At 41.7% G+C, this 17,500-nt stretch overlaps 1 protein-coding gene and 1 long non-coding RNA gene across 2 annotated transcripts in view; one reads left to right on the top strand and one right to left on the bottom strand.

Annotated features, from left to right (window-relative positions):
* Positions 1-17,500, bottom strand: part of LOC147023779 (sodium-dependent neutral amino acid transporter B(0)AT1-like) — a 144,923-nt gene that overhangs the window by 67,031 nt on the left and 60,392 nt on the right. The window lies entirely within an intron of this gene.
* The window catches only part of LOC147023781 (uncharacterized), a 13,793-nt gene continuing 7,772 nt past the window's right edge, over positions 11,480-17,500 (top strand). Inside the window, exons 1-2 of the long non-coding RNA XR_015060367.1 lie at positions 11,480-11,764; positions 16,153-16,283. This is a non-coding gene — a long non-coding RNA (uncharacterized LOC147023781). The remainder of the gene's footprint in view (positions 11,765-16,152; positions 16,284-17,500) is intronic.

Raw genomic sequence — 17,500 nt, 5'->3', positions numbered from 1 at the left:
TCGACTTTCAGACCTTTATTTAGAGAGTTGTTAATGCATGGAATGGTCTCCTTGGAAAGCAGGTGGTACCAGAAACTGTAAATAATTTTAAATTGGTATTAGATAGGTATTCTGTACCTGGAAGCATTCTAGATAGGGGTGTATAGGGATGTTGGCAGGACTTGTAAGTAACTTGAGTATGGATGGGTGATTGTATACATATGTGCTGAGTGTGATGTCTGTGAGAGGGTCTCATCAAGGCATAGTGTGTGGTTGGTGTTGTATATTCTTCACTCTAAAACCGTCTTCGCCCACCCCTCAACAAAAATAATAATAATAATAATAATAATAACAACTAGCCGAAACCCCGTCACAGACGGATGCTTCAGAGTTGAAGGTTGACTATTGCCACTATGTGCGATGCACTCTTACAGGTACGAAGTTTCTTTCAGTCCAGGTCACAGTACCGAGAAAAACGTGACGCGACCGCTAGGAGGAGCACAAAATTGGTCCTTCAGTATTAATATATAGATACGAAAAACAACCTCAAAAAACATTTTCCCACCATTTTAATATCTTGTACCCTTGTGATATCCCTGAGCCTGCAATACTTTTCTCATCCCCACCCCACCATTTGCCCGATAAATTTCTTTAACCTGGTGTTGGTGTAGTGCATGCATGATGGGCTGAATGGCCTCCTCCTGTGTCTAATTTCCTTGTTATTATCCGGTGCACATGGTCCATTGGTCCAAGTACTCTCGCCTCAAACACGGCCACGCGCTTGCCATGTGACACGCTATCGTCCTGCATGAATACACTGGGTTCACAGCTCAATCCAGCAAGTCCTCTGAAGTGGCCCAATGCACCCGACAAACACACAGAACCTTGCAGCCCAGGGCGAGGAGAGGCTGATGGAAGTGGGAAGACAGCACTGCCAGAGGAAGAGACATGGTGGAGGGAGGGTGGGGGCAGGTTATTACATTCAAGGCGTCCTGACATAAAGATATAAAAACGTCCACGTCTCAGCTTTTACCTCCTCAGGCTCCCCTGCCCATGTGGGTTGGCTGAGCTGCACCAAAGGAAAAACATAGATTGGACAGATTACAAAGGGGAGGAGCGAGGATACAGCAGTGGGAGGGTACGTGGGGCTCGACACAACCAAAATGGAGGGAATGATGAAGTGCTTTCGCATACGAATCTTGGCATGCTTCATGTTCTCACAAATACGTTCTTTACGTTCTCACATTTTAAACTTAGCCCATTTGTCCCATAATCCAGATCCACAACAATATGATGCATTTTTTTTTAATTCATAGTTGAGGCCCATGGAAGAGGTAGAAGCCTCTCTTCACTCTGTCAGTTCAGCAATGTCGACGGACCTTAGCGGGCGTCCGCGTGATAAGGCACTTTCTGCCCCCCTTGCCACTGCTGGCAAAAGGTGGGGGGGAGCTACACTGCCCACACGATCCCCCTCCCCCCCTCCCCTACCACTCCGGTATCCCAGACCTTACTCTATATTGTTCTATCTGTGAATCCCCCCCTCCCCTTTCCATGGAACAATATATTTATTTAAGGTATCCTTCTGCATGTAGATCTGTTTAGTGCTCTCTGTCCAGATCCTGGAGTGGTACCTTTTCCCCAAAGTGTACATGTTTAGGGGGAGAAGCTCTTTACTGGAACTTGAACTCTGCATTATACCAACATAGGTTGAGTCTTTTCTCAACTTGCAGCATATTACCTGCTACTACAGATACTGGGAGGCTATTCCACAAGTTTATAATTCTCAGCATAAAGAAGTTCTTCCATACATTGTTATTATTGGCTCTCAGCTTTCGTAGTTTGAGCATCCTCTGGTTATGGAAGCATTGCACTGTAGATAAGGCCTGACTTTATTGTCATATTTATTGTCTCCACTTGCATGTTGAAGACTAAAGTTGGAAGTTGCAGTTTTCTAATCTTTTTGTCATAAGTGAGGTCTTTCAGGGATGGAACCAATCTTGTAGCTCTCCTTTGTGTATTTTCTAAAGCATCAGTATGTTTTAACTTGTAGTGATTCCATACCTAGTGAGCACATTCCAAATTTGGACACACAAAGGCTTTGTACAGTCTTACGAAGAGCTGACAGGATGGCTTGGAAGTACAAGCAAGCAACTGGCCTCTCAGCTGTCTAGCCTGGGTTCAAATCTTGACCCAGCTATAAACTCTAATCCTGGTGTTTCACAGGCAGAGGGATTCATCAATGTATGTGCTATCCATTGGATGGATGTTAAATGGGTGTCCTGTCCATGGTGCATTTTGTGAAGAGTTGGTGAGCAATCACTGGCACCATGAACAAATTCCAAATTCCTGCCCTAATCAACAGAGGGCATTGCATCAGCAGCACAGCCACACCCTCAGCCAATGTTGCCACCTTGCAGTCTTGTGCTGTATACAAACGACAACGATTTCATGTATAACGTTTTTATACGTCTATATATACTCCATGCCAAGAGGTCCATGAGGTTTCATGGCCTTTTTTTGTGTACAAGGTCAAGACTCATGGAAGAGCTAGAATGCTGAACAGATCAGGATGCAACAGAATTAAAAGGAACAGGAGAAAGAAGGGGGAAACACCAACAACAAGGTTGAAGGACAAAATAGAGGGAGATTTGGACAAACAAGGGATGTATGGATGGGGATAATCTGAAAATGAGGGGTAGAGGAGGACCCATGGGGTGCACAAGATGGATAATAAAGTATTTTTTTCTGAATCGAGGAGGGGAAATAGGATAATGTTGAGGAGGAAGAAGTACAATATTTGGGAAGAAAGAAGCAAAACGAGGAATACGAAGGCAAAGCAAAAGATGGAGTTCTTTCATACCCTCTTCCTGTCCAGGCCGGAGGCAGCGTTCTGGGCCCTGTTCTTTTTTCTGGTTTTCATCAATGATCTCTCTGACTCTCTGGAAAATCCTCTATATCTCTTTGCTGATGACTCCACCCTCTGCCATCCCTCAGACGGGCAAGCAGTAGCTTCTTCGCTCACTGCAGATCTGAGTAAAATCACAAACTGGTCCAACATATAGAACATGTCTTTCAATCTGGACAAATCTCACACTTTCACTATGTCTCTCCAAAAGGACGGTTTGGAAAAACCCCCCCATCCACTTTCTCAACAATCTTCTGGAAGAAGTCCTTTTTTCAAGCTTCTGGGTCTCACTATCTGCCATGATCTTTCCTGGGAAAGGCACATTTCCAAGCTGGCCTCCAAAGCCAGTTGTCGACTGGGAATCCTCTGTTGTGCAAAGTCCTTCCTCAGCCCACCTGAGCTCTTGACCACATACAAAGCTTTCGTCTGCAGCCTGATGGAGTACTGTTCTCCCCTCTGGGCTGGTGCTCCTGCCTCCCACCTTTCTCGGCTTCACGCTGTGGAAACCAAGATATCTATATTAATATTTCGGCACGCCCCTTTTTTTGTTCCACCATCAGATTTTTATAACTGCATGAAATGAAACAAGCTTTGACATAGATAGTAATGATATTATTGTCTTCCTTAAGAGGCCCCTCAAAATTCGTTTTGATGATTATCTATATTAATATTTCGGCATGCCCCTTTTTTGTTCCACCATCAGATTTTTGTTACTGCATGAAATGAAACAAGCTTTGACATATATAGTAATGATATTAATGTCTTCCTTAAGAGGCCCCTCAAAATTTGTTTTGACGATTATCTCTATTCATATCTATATTAATATTTCGGCACGCCCCTCTTTTTGTTCCACCATCAGATTTTTGTTACTGCATGAAATGAAACAAGCTTTGACATATAAAGTAATGATATTATTGTCTTCCTTAAGAGGCCCCTCAAAATTCGTTTTGATGATTATCTCCATTAATATTTCAGCACACCCCTTTTTTTTGTTCCACCATCAGATTTTTGTTACTGCATGAAATGAAACAAGCTTTGACATATAAAGTAATGATATTATTGTCTTCCTTAAGAGGCCCCTCAAAATTCGTTTTGATGATTATCTATATTAATATTTTGGCATGCCCCCTTTTTTTTTCCACCATCAGATTTTTGTTACTGCATGAAATGAAATTATATTAATATTTCGGCACGCCCCTTTTTTTGTTCCACCATCAGATTTTTGTTACTGCATGAAATGAAACAAGCTTTGACATATAAAGTAATGATATTATTGTCTTCCTTAAGAGGCCCCTCAAAATTCGTTTTGATGATTATCTACATTAATATTTCGGCACGCCCCTTTTTTTGTTCCACCATCAGATTTTTGTTACTGCATGAAATGAAATGAAATTAATATTTCGGCCCCCCACCGTTTTTTGTTCCACCATCAGATTTTTGTTACTGCATGAAATGAAACAACCTTTGACATATATAGTAATGATATTATTATCTTCCTTAAGAGGCTCCTCAAAATTCGTTTTGATGATTATCTATATTAATATTTCGGCACGCCCCTTTTTTTTGTTCCACCATCAGACTTTTGTTACTGCATGAAATGAAACAAGCTTTGACATATAAAGTAATGATATTATTGTCTTCCTGAAGAGGCCCCTCAAAATTCGTTTTGATGATTATGGTAGTTAAACAGTTCATGTTCATCTGACTTTTTATTATTCTTACTGCACTTCATTAGAACATAGATTGTGGATGGATGCGCAGATCCCAGGAGAACTATAGCTGTAGAGAACAATTCATATTATCGATGGATAAAAATGATATTTAATTGATATTATAATAAATTGTTGAATTTAAAATATCTTCAAATTTTGTGAGTTTTTAGTTTGTTGTGAAATATTAGGTCCTCGGGTCTCCGCATAGTGGTGTACAGGCTTAAGTCGTACTTCTGTTTACTACCGTAGAAAATCACAGAACCATCCGATCGACATGCTGTTAACAGTTTCAGAATCAGCTAAATTCTACAACATATGAATATGTAGACGAAACTGATCCGGCCTTTTGGATCATTTTAAAGTAGGGTGCCCTGTAATTTTAATGCACTCTATGGATCCTCTGGAACTCACGAATGGTACACATTGTGTAGTCACTAAACTACGTGGTAATGTCATCGAAGTGGAGCTACTGCGGGACAGTCGAAGGGGAAAACCTGAATGATAATCAATGGATAAAAATGATATAATATATTGTTTAAAATACATTCATGCTATCTGTCTTTTACCATATGTTGCCAGTGACGCCGGTTGAAGACGGGCACCTTTACGAGTTTAGGATAATTGGTATCTCCCGCGATGAGGCTGAGTCTTTGGGCCTCTCACCCTCTCAATGCAAGCAGGTCGGTGGTCTTTCTTTCTTCTACCGTCTCCTCTCTGGTCTCACCCCCCCCCCCCCTTGGTGTTTCCGCGATTTGTTCCCACCATATTTCCGCAGGATGCTCAAGGTCCGCCAACAACCCCCTTCTGGTAAAACTACCAAAACCATGAATCACTGTTCACCTTCACTCTTTCATTCCTCTTTTTTCGCACCTTTGGAATAAACTCCCACACTCTGTTCAATCCCATTCTTCCCTCCAGGCCTTCAAAACAGGCCTGGCCAAAAAAACAGGCCAAAACAAAATGTCCCCCATCCAAATCCTCGATATTTTCTACCCCGGTAAATCCACCCCAAACCCACCTCCTTCAAATTCCCTGCTTTCCTTCCTGAAAGTCCCTGTAATGTCCATCTTGTATTCCCCATGTTCCGTGCCCCATCCCTCTCCCTTCTACAGATCTAATGTCTCTGTGTCCCACCGTTTTGTCCTTCCCACTCCTGCCCCTCTTGTCTCATGCCCCTCTTGCTGTGTGTTCGCTCTCATACGAGCCTCGACAAGGTATACAAATTTTTTTTTTTTTAAAAGGGACACAACATTTTCACAGTTGCTATCCGAGGAGTGGCTAAAGTAGGCCTTGAACAACACAAAAACGGATTTCGGAAAATACAGCACAAGAAGATACGATCAACAAGGAAAATTGGACGGGATATAATAAGGAACACAGAGATGGAGATATAACAGAAAAACACGACAAGTCCTGTTCAGAAAACTTATTTGGTTTGGGATGTCCAGTTATCACGAGTACTGTGACCTGTGCCAGACCGTTGCACTTTCAGCGACAATCGTGTGGAGTTATCATATTACATTTGGCCCCCATGTGGGAAGCACAACATCCTGTTGTGGATGTAACACATGCAGCATCATCTCACTGTGATCTTTTTATGCAGAGGATATATTTTGGATCTGTGGAGAAGAGTTGTGGCTCAGCAGGCTGATGTTGTAATCACCCAATTAGGGCACAACTTGCAGTGAAGTGACATTTATTAGGGGGTTAATACATGGTGCTGAGCAAGGCCGCTGGAAAAACGGTGCACTGTATATAATCCATGTTGGAGGTACACTGTACATGGATACAGTACAAATGCACTGAGAAGGATGTGTGTGCATATATATATATATATATATATATATATATATATATATATATATATATATATATATATATATATATATATATATATATATATATATATATATATATATATATATTTGTTGCGGCCATGGGTACCAGCTTGTCAGAGAGACACCAGCTTGTCACTCAGGGGGATCAATCCCCGGTTGTCCTCGGTAGAGCCGGACCTGGGGCCACCGCTCACAGTTAACGTTATGGTACGGTGGGTTGTTTTAGAACCACGAACGTCACCCAGTCAACCACAAGTTACAGTGTCCACCGTCTAATTATTCCGTTTAACTGGAGGTCACGTGGTTACCTGAGCAGAGAGCGCGCCCTCAGCAAAGCACCAATGTTATCTTGAGTAGATTTTAATTATGGCGGCAGAGTGTTTTAACCACTGGTGCGTGATGACTATTTTTGGTCAAATCTGTGGTAATTACCTCCCAGTCTATCTATGTTCGAACAATGCAAGACCAATGGAAGGAAAGGACAAACACGGACAGGTTGGAAATCGACAAATGATTCATTAATAATAAAATAAATAAATAAAAAGAACTTTATTTTCTGAGGTAAATAAAGAATGAATTTCAAAGCAAAATCAAAATGCCAGAAAGAGACAAAGAGCAGATGTTTATCGGGGGTCGACTTACTTACAGCTAAACACAGACAAGGGTACCCAACAGATCATTCGGGGGGGAGGGGGAATAATCGTCTCGCTCACCAGAAAATAGTCGTCCGTGAAGTGAAAACGTCCTGAAATGTGTGGGTGCGTGTCACGTCCGTCGTCAGCACCCAGCCTTGCCGTGCACCCCCTCGCGAACAGCCTTGAACGCTAGTCGACGTCTGGAGGGCACCAAGATTGTTTGTCGCGGGTTAAGACCCTGGTGTTGTTGGTGACCGACCCGTGCCTCACTTGTTGGTGGCGCTGTTCACACCCACACGCTCGTTTCCTTCTCTTTTGCACGCTTCCACCCACTTCTTGCTTGCTTCTCAAGCTTCTCATTTTCTTCTCCCTCCCTGGCTTTCTTTCTCCCCGCTTTCTTTCACCTCCGCTTTCCTCTCTCCCGCCTTTCTCCTCCCAGAATGTACCTCCCGTTTGTTTTCTATCTCTGGGCCGTCTCCGCGGGTGCAGTCCACCCCAAGCTCACCCCGCCCCACTTGCGCACGGTTACCATGACGACCCGTGCGCTCTCAAAAAAGGCAGGCGTCGGAGCTTGCGAAAGAACGTTGCTGAGGAAAAATGAGGGCGGGCTTCAGAGCTCGTGAAAGAAATGTGTGTGAACGTGTCTGTCGTAAAGAAAAAAGCTTCCCATAAGAGAGGGGATCTATTCTTTACCCTTCTCAACACATCACATTTAAGATCCCATTAGACATGGGGATGGGACTAATCTGAACATGCATTTATGGAAATAACTGTTTGAGGACCTGGATGTGTGGATGCATTCATCAGACCGGATTCTAAAATCCATAACAATACATATATATATATATATATATATATATATATATATATATATATATATCTATCTATATCTACCTATATATATATATAAATATATATATATATATATATATATATATGTATATTTAAATATATATATATATATATATATATATAGGGTTAGTCAAAAGTAGCGCCCGATTTCTGTTTTTTCGGCTGTCAGATTCTTTCTGGGAAGTCATGTTGTTAATAATTGTCTTGCAGATTATTAATTTTCATAATTTATTTATTTTTGATTTTGTTTTGCAGGTTATTGCTGCGAGTTTGGAAAGTTTCTGAATTTGCACCAAATTGAACCATGAATTACCTTTCAATGAATCAACGCATTGTGGCCGTGAAACATTACTACAAATGTTATGAACAACTAACGATGGCGGCACGCCGTTTGGCACAGGAATTCGATATCAACCCACCTCGGGGAAGAAACATACGATTGATTGTCGAGAAATTTGAAGCAACAGGGTCGGTAGCCACTGCAAAGAAGTCCGGTCGTCCGAAAACGGCAACGAATGTAGCTAAGGCTGAAGAAGCCATCAGAAGACTGGAACAAAGTCCACAAAAGTCAACTCGCCGTTTATCTGCAGAGTTGGAAGTGAGCTAATCAAGTGTTATCCGTATCCTTCACCAGAAAAAAATGGAAACTTCACATTCCACGCTTACTGCATGCCCTTCATGATGGAGATGACGACTGTCTTCAATTTTGCGAAGAGTTCTTCGCTAAACTTCACGGAGGACACAATGCCAGACAACATCTAGTGGTCAGATGAGGAATGTTTTAAGCTTAATGGCACAATTAACAGACACAATTGTGTCTACTGGGCCGTGAATAACCCAAGAGTGACAGTTGAGAAGGAGGTAAATTTACCTGGAGTGACAGTTTGGGCAGCCATATCTCCATTAGGCATTATTGGACCCTTTTTCTTTGAGGGATCTGTCACTGCAGAAATTTACCTGGATATGCTGCAAACCTTCTTTTGGCCCAGGGTACAAGATCAGGACTGTTATTTCCAGCATGATGGAGCTCCACCTCATTATGGACGTTATGTTCATCAGTGTCTTGATGAAAACTTTCCCAGAAAGTGGATCGGCCGCCGTGGTCCGATCAAGTGGCCGGCACGCTCCCCAGACCTTACACCTCCAGATTTCTTTCTTTGGGGGCTCAGGAAAGACCTTGTTTATTGTGAAAAGCCTCGTACCATTCAGGAATTGAAGGCTCAATTCAGGAATTGAAATCACTACAAAGTTTGAGGAAATTGATATCGAACTTTGCAGACGTGTGTGTCGTTCTGTGCCTGCTCGGCTGCAATTGTGCATCGATCACGAGGGAGGGCACTTTGAAAATTGCAAGTAAAACAGCTTGGTACAGTTCCGTAATAATTTTTTCTTGAATAAATGGTTGGATAAACATGTCATTCATGTATTTCTACCTTCTTGTACACTGTAATACAAATGGCAAACAAACAATCAACTGACAGAAATCGGGCACTACTTCTGACTCACCCTGTATATGTTGTTCTTCTTTTGGCTGCTCCCGTTAGGGGTCACCACAGCGGATCATCCGTTATGATCCACATACTGATTTGGCACAGGTTTTACGCCGGATGCCCTTCCTGACGCAACCCTGGCCGCCTCTTACGACACAGGGATAAGGATTGGGTTTCGCCATGATTCCGGGCTGCCCTCCACCCTCTCATAGCGCGGCCCAGCACAGAGCGCCCATCCTCAAGCGATCCTCCAACCCAAGCCTCCGAGTAGCCGGATTACAGGCGCACGCCACTACGCCCGGTATCGACTCACCCTGTATATATATATATATATATATATATATATATATATATATATATATATATATATATATATATATATATATATATATACACATATATACATATATATACATACATATATACACATATATACATACGTATATACACATATATACATATATATACACATATATACATATATATATATATACATACATATATACATATACACATATATACATATATACATATACATATATACATACACATATATACATACACATATATACATACACATATATACATACACATATATATATATATATATATATATATATATATATACATACACACACACACAGTCAGTCGTCGACTTACGACCACGATCGGTTCCGACCGACCAGTCGTAAGTCGATTTGGTCGCAAGTCGACCAACCTTTATTTATAGTGTATTGGCCAATGCAAAAATTACCGTATGTATATTATACTGTACAATGATATTATAATCATCTGCAAGTCATATTTTATTTACATTTTCTTTGTTCATTATTGTTATAACCATGGTTATAAAAAACAATTTTTATTGTAACTGCATGTGACATTTTCACAAAAGCGGTTACGTAACGGTAAAGAACAAACTCAAAAATCAACTTTCTTTGATATTCTCGAAATAGTGCTTGAACCCCTTATAAGGCCGAGAAAAAAATGTTCAAATGATGTCAGCAACGCAGGATCGACAGTAGTTTTCGAGAAATGGCAGCCCGATCCTTTCTTTACCGTTACACGGGTAACGGAAAAGAGCCAAAATGGTAACGGTAAAGAACATCAGGCCAGATTTTTTTCTTGATCCAAAGAAAAAAACGGACTTCGGATTCAGGGAAACTGGACCATATATCACTTGCTAAAGACTTGTATCAAAGCTCACATAATAGCCAAGACATGGAGCACAATACGGCGGTAACGGTAAAGAAGTTTAATATGTGTGACATATGAGCTTACTTTATGATACTGTCGATTTGTCACTTCTCGCCGTTTTAATTTCGGTCATAAAATGGCGACAGAAAACTTCGGTCACGTGACTGCTTGTGGCGACTCCTGGTATTAGAACTCCGAACTGAAATTACTGGAAGACTGTAAACGGTAACGGTAAAGAAATTGAAACGAATGTTCCAATTTTTTTTTTTTGATTCTCTCAATTACTTTGAGCGTTCGAGGTGACGAAACTACTGACTTCTGCATAGTGGAAGCAATGATACTATATATATATATATATATATATATAAAAATATATGATTCAAGTCATATTGCCATATGATTAGAATGCTACGATGTTCCGAAATAGCAGTCTCACTTTGGACAGGTAACGGAATGGAAAATATGACACTTCGAAGTTGATTGCATGCGACAATGGTTTTCGATATTGTCAAGCAATAATTTTTTTCGGAGTAGCGGAAAACGGGAGTAAACTTCACCAAAAGGCCTCTGCACTGACTGGGCAAGAAATGCTCGATAAAAATTCTCGGACAGTCTTTACCGTTACCTGACCCGTTTTTGTGAAAATGTCCCGTATAACGTTTTTACGTCCGTCAAGTTGTGTCAAACACTGCATACGACAGTACAATTGGTTTAATATTTGCAAAAACATACAAAAATACAAAAAAAATAGAAAACATTTTACAGTAGTTACAAAACATACTAAATTTTAAAAATACAAAAAAAACGGATCGTTTCAGCACCGGCTTCCCATGATGCAATGTCCGCGCTTGGGCGGTTTGCAAAACACGGAACGGATCTCGCACGCAGCGTCCCGCGGAGCGATCGTTTCAACACCGGCTTCCCATCATGCAATGTCCGCGCTTGGGCGGTTTGCAAAACACGGAACGGATCTCGCACGCAGCGTCCCGCGGAGCTGGCGCGGCTCACGAAATAATTCCGTCCGTCTCATTTTGGCTCATTAATGAAATAACTTCTCACCTTCGTCTGCACAGTAAAAAGGCTTCAAGGTGTCCGTTTTTGGATCTGATCTTCCATCCAAACATGCAGCAATTTCTCCATTTCGTGGATGGGCCGGGTGCGTTGCCGTTCTTTATCTTTCAATATCGTCGACACAGTAGAGAGTGATAACTTAAGATCACGTGCGATCGCATTCACTTTCTTTCCTCCTTCGTACTGTTTGATCACCTGCATTTTCGTGGCGAGATCAATGGCCTTTCTTTCCTTATTGGCAGGTTGAGGAGTAGACAAAGATAATTTCCTCTTGGTAGACATCTTGGTGGTTTGAAATAAAAATTTTAAGACAAACGGATACGGAGAAACTGCGCTAGACGATAACACACGAGCAATGGCGGGCGCTGGGGCGGAAACTGAGCAGTCGAAGTGGGCGGAGACGCGGAGCAGTCTGGTCGTAAAGTGGTCGTAAAGTCGATCAGTCGTAAGTCGCATAGGTCATAAATCGACGACTGTATATGTATGTATGTATGTATGTATGTATGTATGTATGTATGTATGTATGTATGTATATATATATATATATATATATATATATATATATATATATATATATATATATATATATATATATATATATATATATACTCTACTCGTCAAAAGTTTTAGAACACCCACATTTTTCCAGTTTTTACTGAAATTTAAGCAGCTAATGTTTTAATGTACTCTGAAATTAAACATAGAACAAATAAACAACTGCAGATAAAAAAGAAATCATGGAATTCTTTTTGTTGAACAAAATTTAATCTAAATTTTTTACTCATCAAAGCAGCCACATTTTGCAGAGATAACAGCCGAACATACTCGTGGCAATCTTCAATGGAAATCAAATATTGTTCGGAAAGTTCTTCCCACACTGTTGCAGAAGTTCCCACAAATGTGTTGCACTTGCAGGTTGCTTTGCTTTCACCTTTCTGTCCAGTTCATTGCACACCTTGGCTTTTTGCAATTTCTCTAAAGGAAAGACCTACACTGTTGCCGTTGGTTCACGAGTCGGTAAGGCCTAAGTCACATTTGCCACGGCGGCCGTGGGGTCTACAAAATCTACGGCCACTATCAATTATAGGGTGGCCGCAGTATTTCCACGGTCACACAATGTAGCAGTCACATATGTTTTTATTTTTCGGGGAGCCGCACGGCGTATTTATAAATTGTGGAGACCGAAAACGTTGGGGTTGCCGTACGGTCTTTGATTTGATGTCGCACGGTGACCTTAGGGCGTTCCTGCGGCGGCCATATAATTTTCAAGGCAGACGCAAGGTGCCCGCAGGGGGACCGCAGGAGGGCCCGAAGGCGAACATGCGGCCAGACGGACGGTAACGAGTGTTCTTTTTTTTCCAGTTTTTTTTTTCGGCTTGTTGAATTGCTACGGCAAACGTCGAAATGAAAAAAGTTATAACTCCACGCTATAATTCCACGGCGACCCCTACGGCCTGTAAAAGATAGCCAAACGGCGTAGGGCCACCCTGAGGCCACCGCAGAAACTCTGCGGCCGCCGCACATTTCTGTCAATTCAGAGGGCGTACGGCCGCTGTATCCTCACCGTAGAGCAAATGTGACTTAGGCCTAAGTGACCACTATATTCGTTATGGGTGTGTGTGTCTGTCTGTCTGTCTGTCCGGAGCATAGCTCCGTGGGTTTTGATCCGATCCTGATAAAATTTGGGTGAGAGGTTTATATCATGATCTAGTTGTGTTTTCCTGAGAATGGGCGTGCTGCGTCCATTATGGGCAGAGCCACGCCCAAAAAACATGTGTTTTTAGAGGGTACCGATTTCAAGTTACATCTTCTCTGAGGGGGTTTGTCGAATCTGACAGGGGTTTCAGTATTTGGTTAGCCCAATGGCACCTGCATAGCCCCATGGAGCTTGATTTTTCATTTTCGTCCCAAGGTCAAGGTCACAAGGTCACGAACTTAGAAAATGTCAAAAAAATCAATAAATTGGGCATCGAGCTCCTAGGGTTTTCAACTGTTTCAAATGAAAGTTGGTATGCAAATAGTGCTCTTCGATTACTACAACTTTCATCATTTGCGTTTTTCCCGATTCCCGCCAGTTTGCTCGTGGCGTCCCCTCGAAGGTCAAAAAATAAATAAACCAATGTCACCTGCAGGGTGACCCGTATCTTGCCAAAAGGTGACCACGTGTGACTTCTTTAAGGTCACACTGAGGTGAACAGAGCTGCTACCCACCAGGAGCGACTCCTTGAGGAATATCTGCCTACGAGAGATTCCAATGAGAATCGTTCTACAGAGTAACCATGAAAAATATGCGTTTGCCTCATAACGTCACCAAATGACGTCATAATGTCTCAAGCTTGACATATCTAGAAAGCACTCATCGAGGTGTTCAATTTGAGGTACTACACGATATGGTTCCTAAAACTTGAAAATTTGACCTTGGGGTCAAATATGTTTGACCTTAGGCGCTAACCATGAAGGTCAAGGCCAATCGCCACCAAAAATTAATCAGCTGAGCACCAGACCATGAACTATATTCCCATGAAGTTTGAAGACGATCCGATCAAAATTACTCAAAAAATAAGGGTTTCGTCGACTCCCCTGATTTGTGACAAAGTGACCTTGACCTTTGACCTTGACCTTCAAAAATTTATGCGCTGAAAGGGACCTCTATAGACCTCTGATATGCGAAGTTACAAAAATTTCCAATGATAACTGTGCTCTGCAGAATTTTTTATACGTCATTGCAGACAAACAAACAAAAAAAAATTTAAAAAAAAACACACAAGCTGACTAACATATCTTGCAAAAACTTCGTTTTGGCAAGATGAAAAGGCGAACCGTGTACATTGCTCGTGAACCATCGCCGTCTCCAGACTTGTTAAAGGTTATAATGGTCTGTCTGTCTTCCTTTGTTAATTGTGTTTTTCTCGTCGTTATGATAGCAATATACGACTTCCTGCAGTGCAATATTGTCCAAATAATGCTTCAGAGGGTGCAGCAACACAGTCTGTTCCAACACTGTTTTTATGCAGACAGAGGGTTTGTAACTAATCAACAAAAATTGGGACACCGGCAGCAGTTGTTTGCATCAACTTTCAAAGCTTAATTTACTTCCATTGCTGCAGAACAGCTGTAGTTGCTAACCCATTATTGTTCCCTAAAAAGGGCCTTTTTAACAACTCTGAAATTTACATTATTTTTCAGTTTTTGGTAACCTAAACTTTTTTTTAACCTCTGGCAATTTACTGCTTAGCTTTGTACCATTTCAGGTTATTTACTGGATTTGAACTGCTTAAATTTCAGTAAAAATTGGAAAATGGGGGTGTTCTAAAATTTTTGACCGGTGGTGTATATACTACAGCTAAAATGGGAAAAGCTCTGGCATCTCTGAACCTGAACCGAATTTCAAAATGTAAATAGCAGAATTGAACTTTGCAGCATTCCGACCGCTAAAAAAAGAAAGTGTTAATTTGTTCAATTCTCACATTGTTCGATTCTCACAGTGTTTAGTAAGACCCAGTCAGCCATTCCTTTTCAACTGTTTCATTGGAGTGCAACTGTTTCATCAACTTGCTTGGATGCTTAATAGTGATGGGCGGAATCGATTCCAAAGTACTGTCGTCAATTCCAGCCATGGAATCGAAAGGAATCGAGTCGTGAATTGGAATCGACGTTGATTCTGAGTAGAGAAAACCCTCAAATATCATGGCTTCTAATATCGTGGGTTTCGACCAATTTTGGGTAACATATTTTGTTCAGATTTCGCTATCACAGGATTTAATTTCGAGCAATCGCGGTTTTTGAGTGGAGATGAGTCATCGTTTGCATCCCATGTGTGAACAATTAACTCACATTATGAACCTTGTATTGTTTCTCGTGCTCCATTTTTAATGAGCCCAAACGGAAAGTGATAGACAAAGTTAGTTGTGCCAATAAGCAGAAAGGTTATGATGTTGGGCCACCATTACGAGGTCAATTGAACCTTCCCCATTGTTCTCTTCGTCATTCCTAAACCTTCATTTTCCTTCAAACCTTCATTATTCTTCACATCTCATTCCCAAAACTTCATTTTCCAACTCTGTATTCAAACCTTATTCCCAAATCATTATTTTCCGACATCCATACTCAAACCTCATTCCCACACCTTCATTTTCCGACACCCGTACTCAAACCTCATTCCCAAACCTTCATTTTCCAACACCCGTACTCAAACCTCATTCCCAAACCTTCATTTTCCGACACCCGTACTCAAACCTCATTCCCAAACCTTCATTTTCCGACACCCGTACTCAAACCTCATTCCCAAACCTTCATTTTCCAACACCCGTACTCGAACCTCATTCCCAAACCTTCATTTTCCAATATCCGTACTCAAACCTCATTCCCAAACCTTCATTGTCCGACACCCGTAATCGAACCACCATTCCAAAACCCTTAATTTATGACACCCAGACTCGACCCCCGTTCTCAAATACACATTCTCAACTGCAGCTCATGAAACAAATTGAAGCGAAGGGATTTCTGATGGAGCAGGAGGTTTTTAACACCAACGAGACGGGATTATTGTGGAAGACGATGCCATCTCTTACCTTGGTCTCTAAGCAGGAAGATCGTGGTTCAAGGTAAGGTCGTTAGGGATTGTGTTACCCTTTTCCATTGTGGCAATACTGCAGGCACCTTCATCTTAAAGCAAATGTTGCTTTTCTTATTTGCTGAATCACCTTCCCCGCTCACCCTTTACCTGCTCACCCTTTCCCCGCTCACCCTTCCCCACTCAAACATCATCAGCATCATCCCAAGCTAAGTCTTGTGTTTTCTATTTACGGCAGAGTAGTGTGAGCACGTAATGTTATTACCATCACCCATCTCACCGTTTTGTAATAAATTTAGAAAGGAAAAACTCTTGTGGTTTTGTTTAGTTTACATGTATTTATAAGTTTATTTCAATGTTAACATGCTTTCTACATATATTTACATGTTTATTTCAATTGCAACGTGTTTATGTCTGGCTGCCATCGATCGTCCTCGACATTTTCTCGAAGTCCAGAAACCGAACCCCTCTCTTCCCATTAGACTTTGGTTTTCACGATCGCAGATTTACCTATTACGGCATTTTCCACGAACCTAACCCCCACGATATTGGAGGGTTTACTGCAATTACTACTTCATAGAAAGAACCTGCTGCAAACACGAAGCACATGGTCGGCCCATTGGCCTCCAACACTCCCAAGACTCCCTTGCTGAGAGAATCTGGTGAGCAGGATCAGCATCAGGAAAACGAGCCACATGTAAATACAGCCACATCTGACGCTCACGGACTATGATGGTAACAAATCTCATTTGAGTCTCTCTCAGCAACCGCTCATTGGACACAAAGTCCGACCAGCGATAGCCAAGGATTCTCTTAAGAGACCTGGAAACGAGGGAATTAAGTCTCCATCTCAGATCCCTGATCAGAGTCCAAGTCTCACATCCATAGAACAAGACTGAAAGCACCAAGGAGCTGAAAACTCAGACATTCGTCCTCCTGCACAGGTACCGACAGCACCACACCCCGTGATCCAGTGAATCCATGACTCCCCAGGCCCAACCCAGACGTCTATTGACCTCTGGCTCACAGCCAGCAGACACATGAATTTCACTGTCAAGGTAAGTGAATCTCTCCGTGACTTCAACATTCTAGCCACAAACAGGTACAGAAAAAATGACAGCATCCAAGATTTCATTGAAAGCCTGCACCTTAGTTTTTACCCAGCAAACCCGTAAGCCAGCGGCTCCGACTCCTCATTCAGCCTGTCGAGGGCCCCCAAAAGGATATTGAGAGTCTCCGCAAAGATGA

This window comes from Eptatretus burgeri, chromosome 7, assembly GCF_056783735.1.
Source record: "Eptatretus burgeri isolate ZD-2024b chromosome 7, Ebu_testis_v1, whole genome shotgun sequence".
NCBI classification, from domain to species: Eukaryota; Metazoa; Chordata; class Myxini; order Myxiniformes; family Myxinidae; genus Eptatretus; species Eptatretus burgeri.
This window is presented reverse-complemented; position numbering and strand designations above follow the sequence as displayed.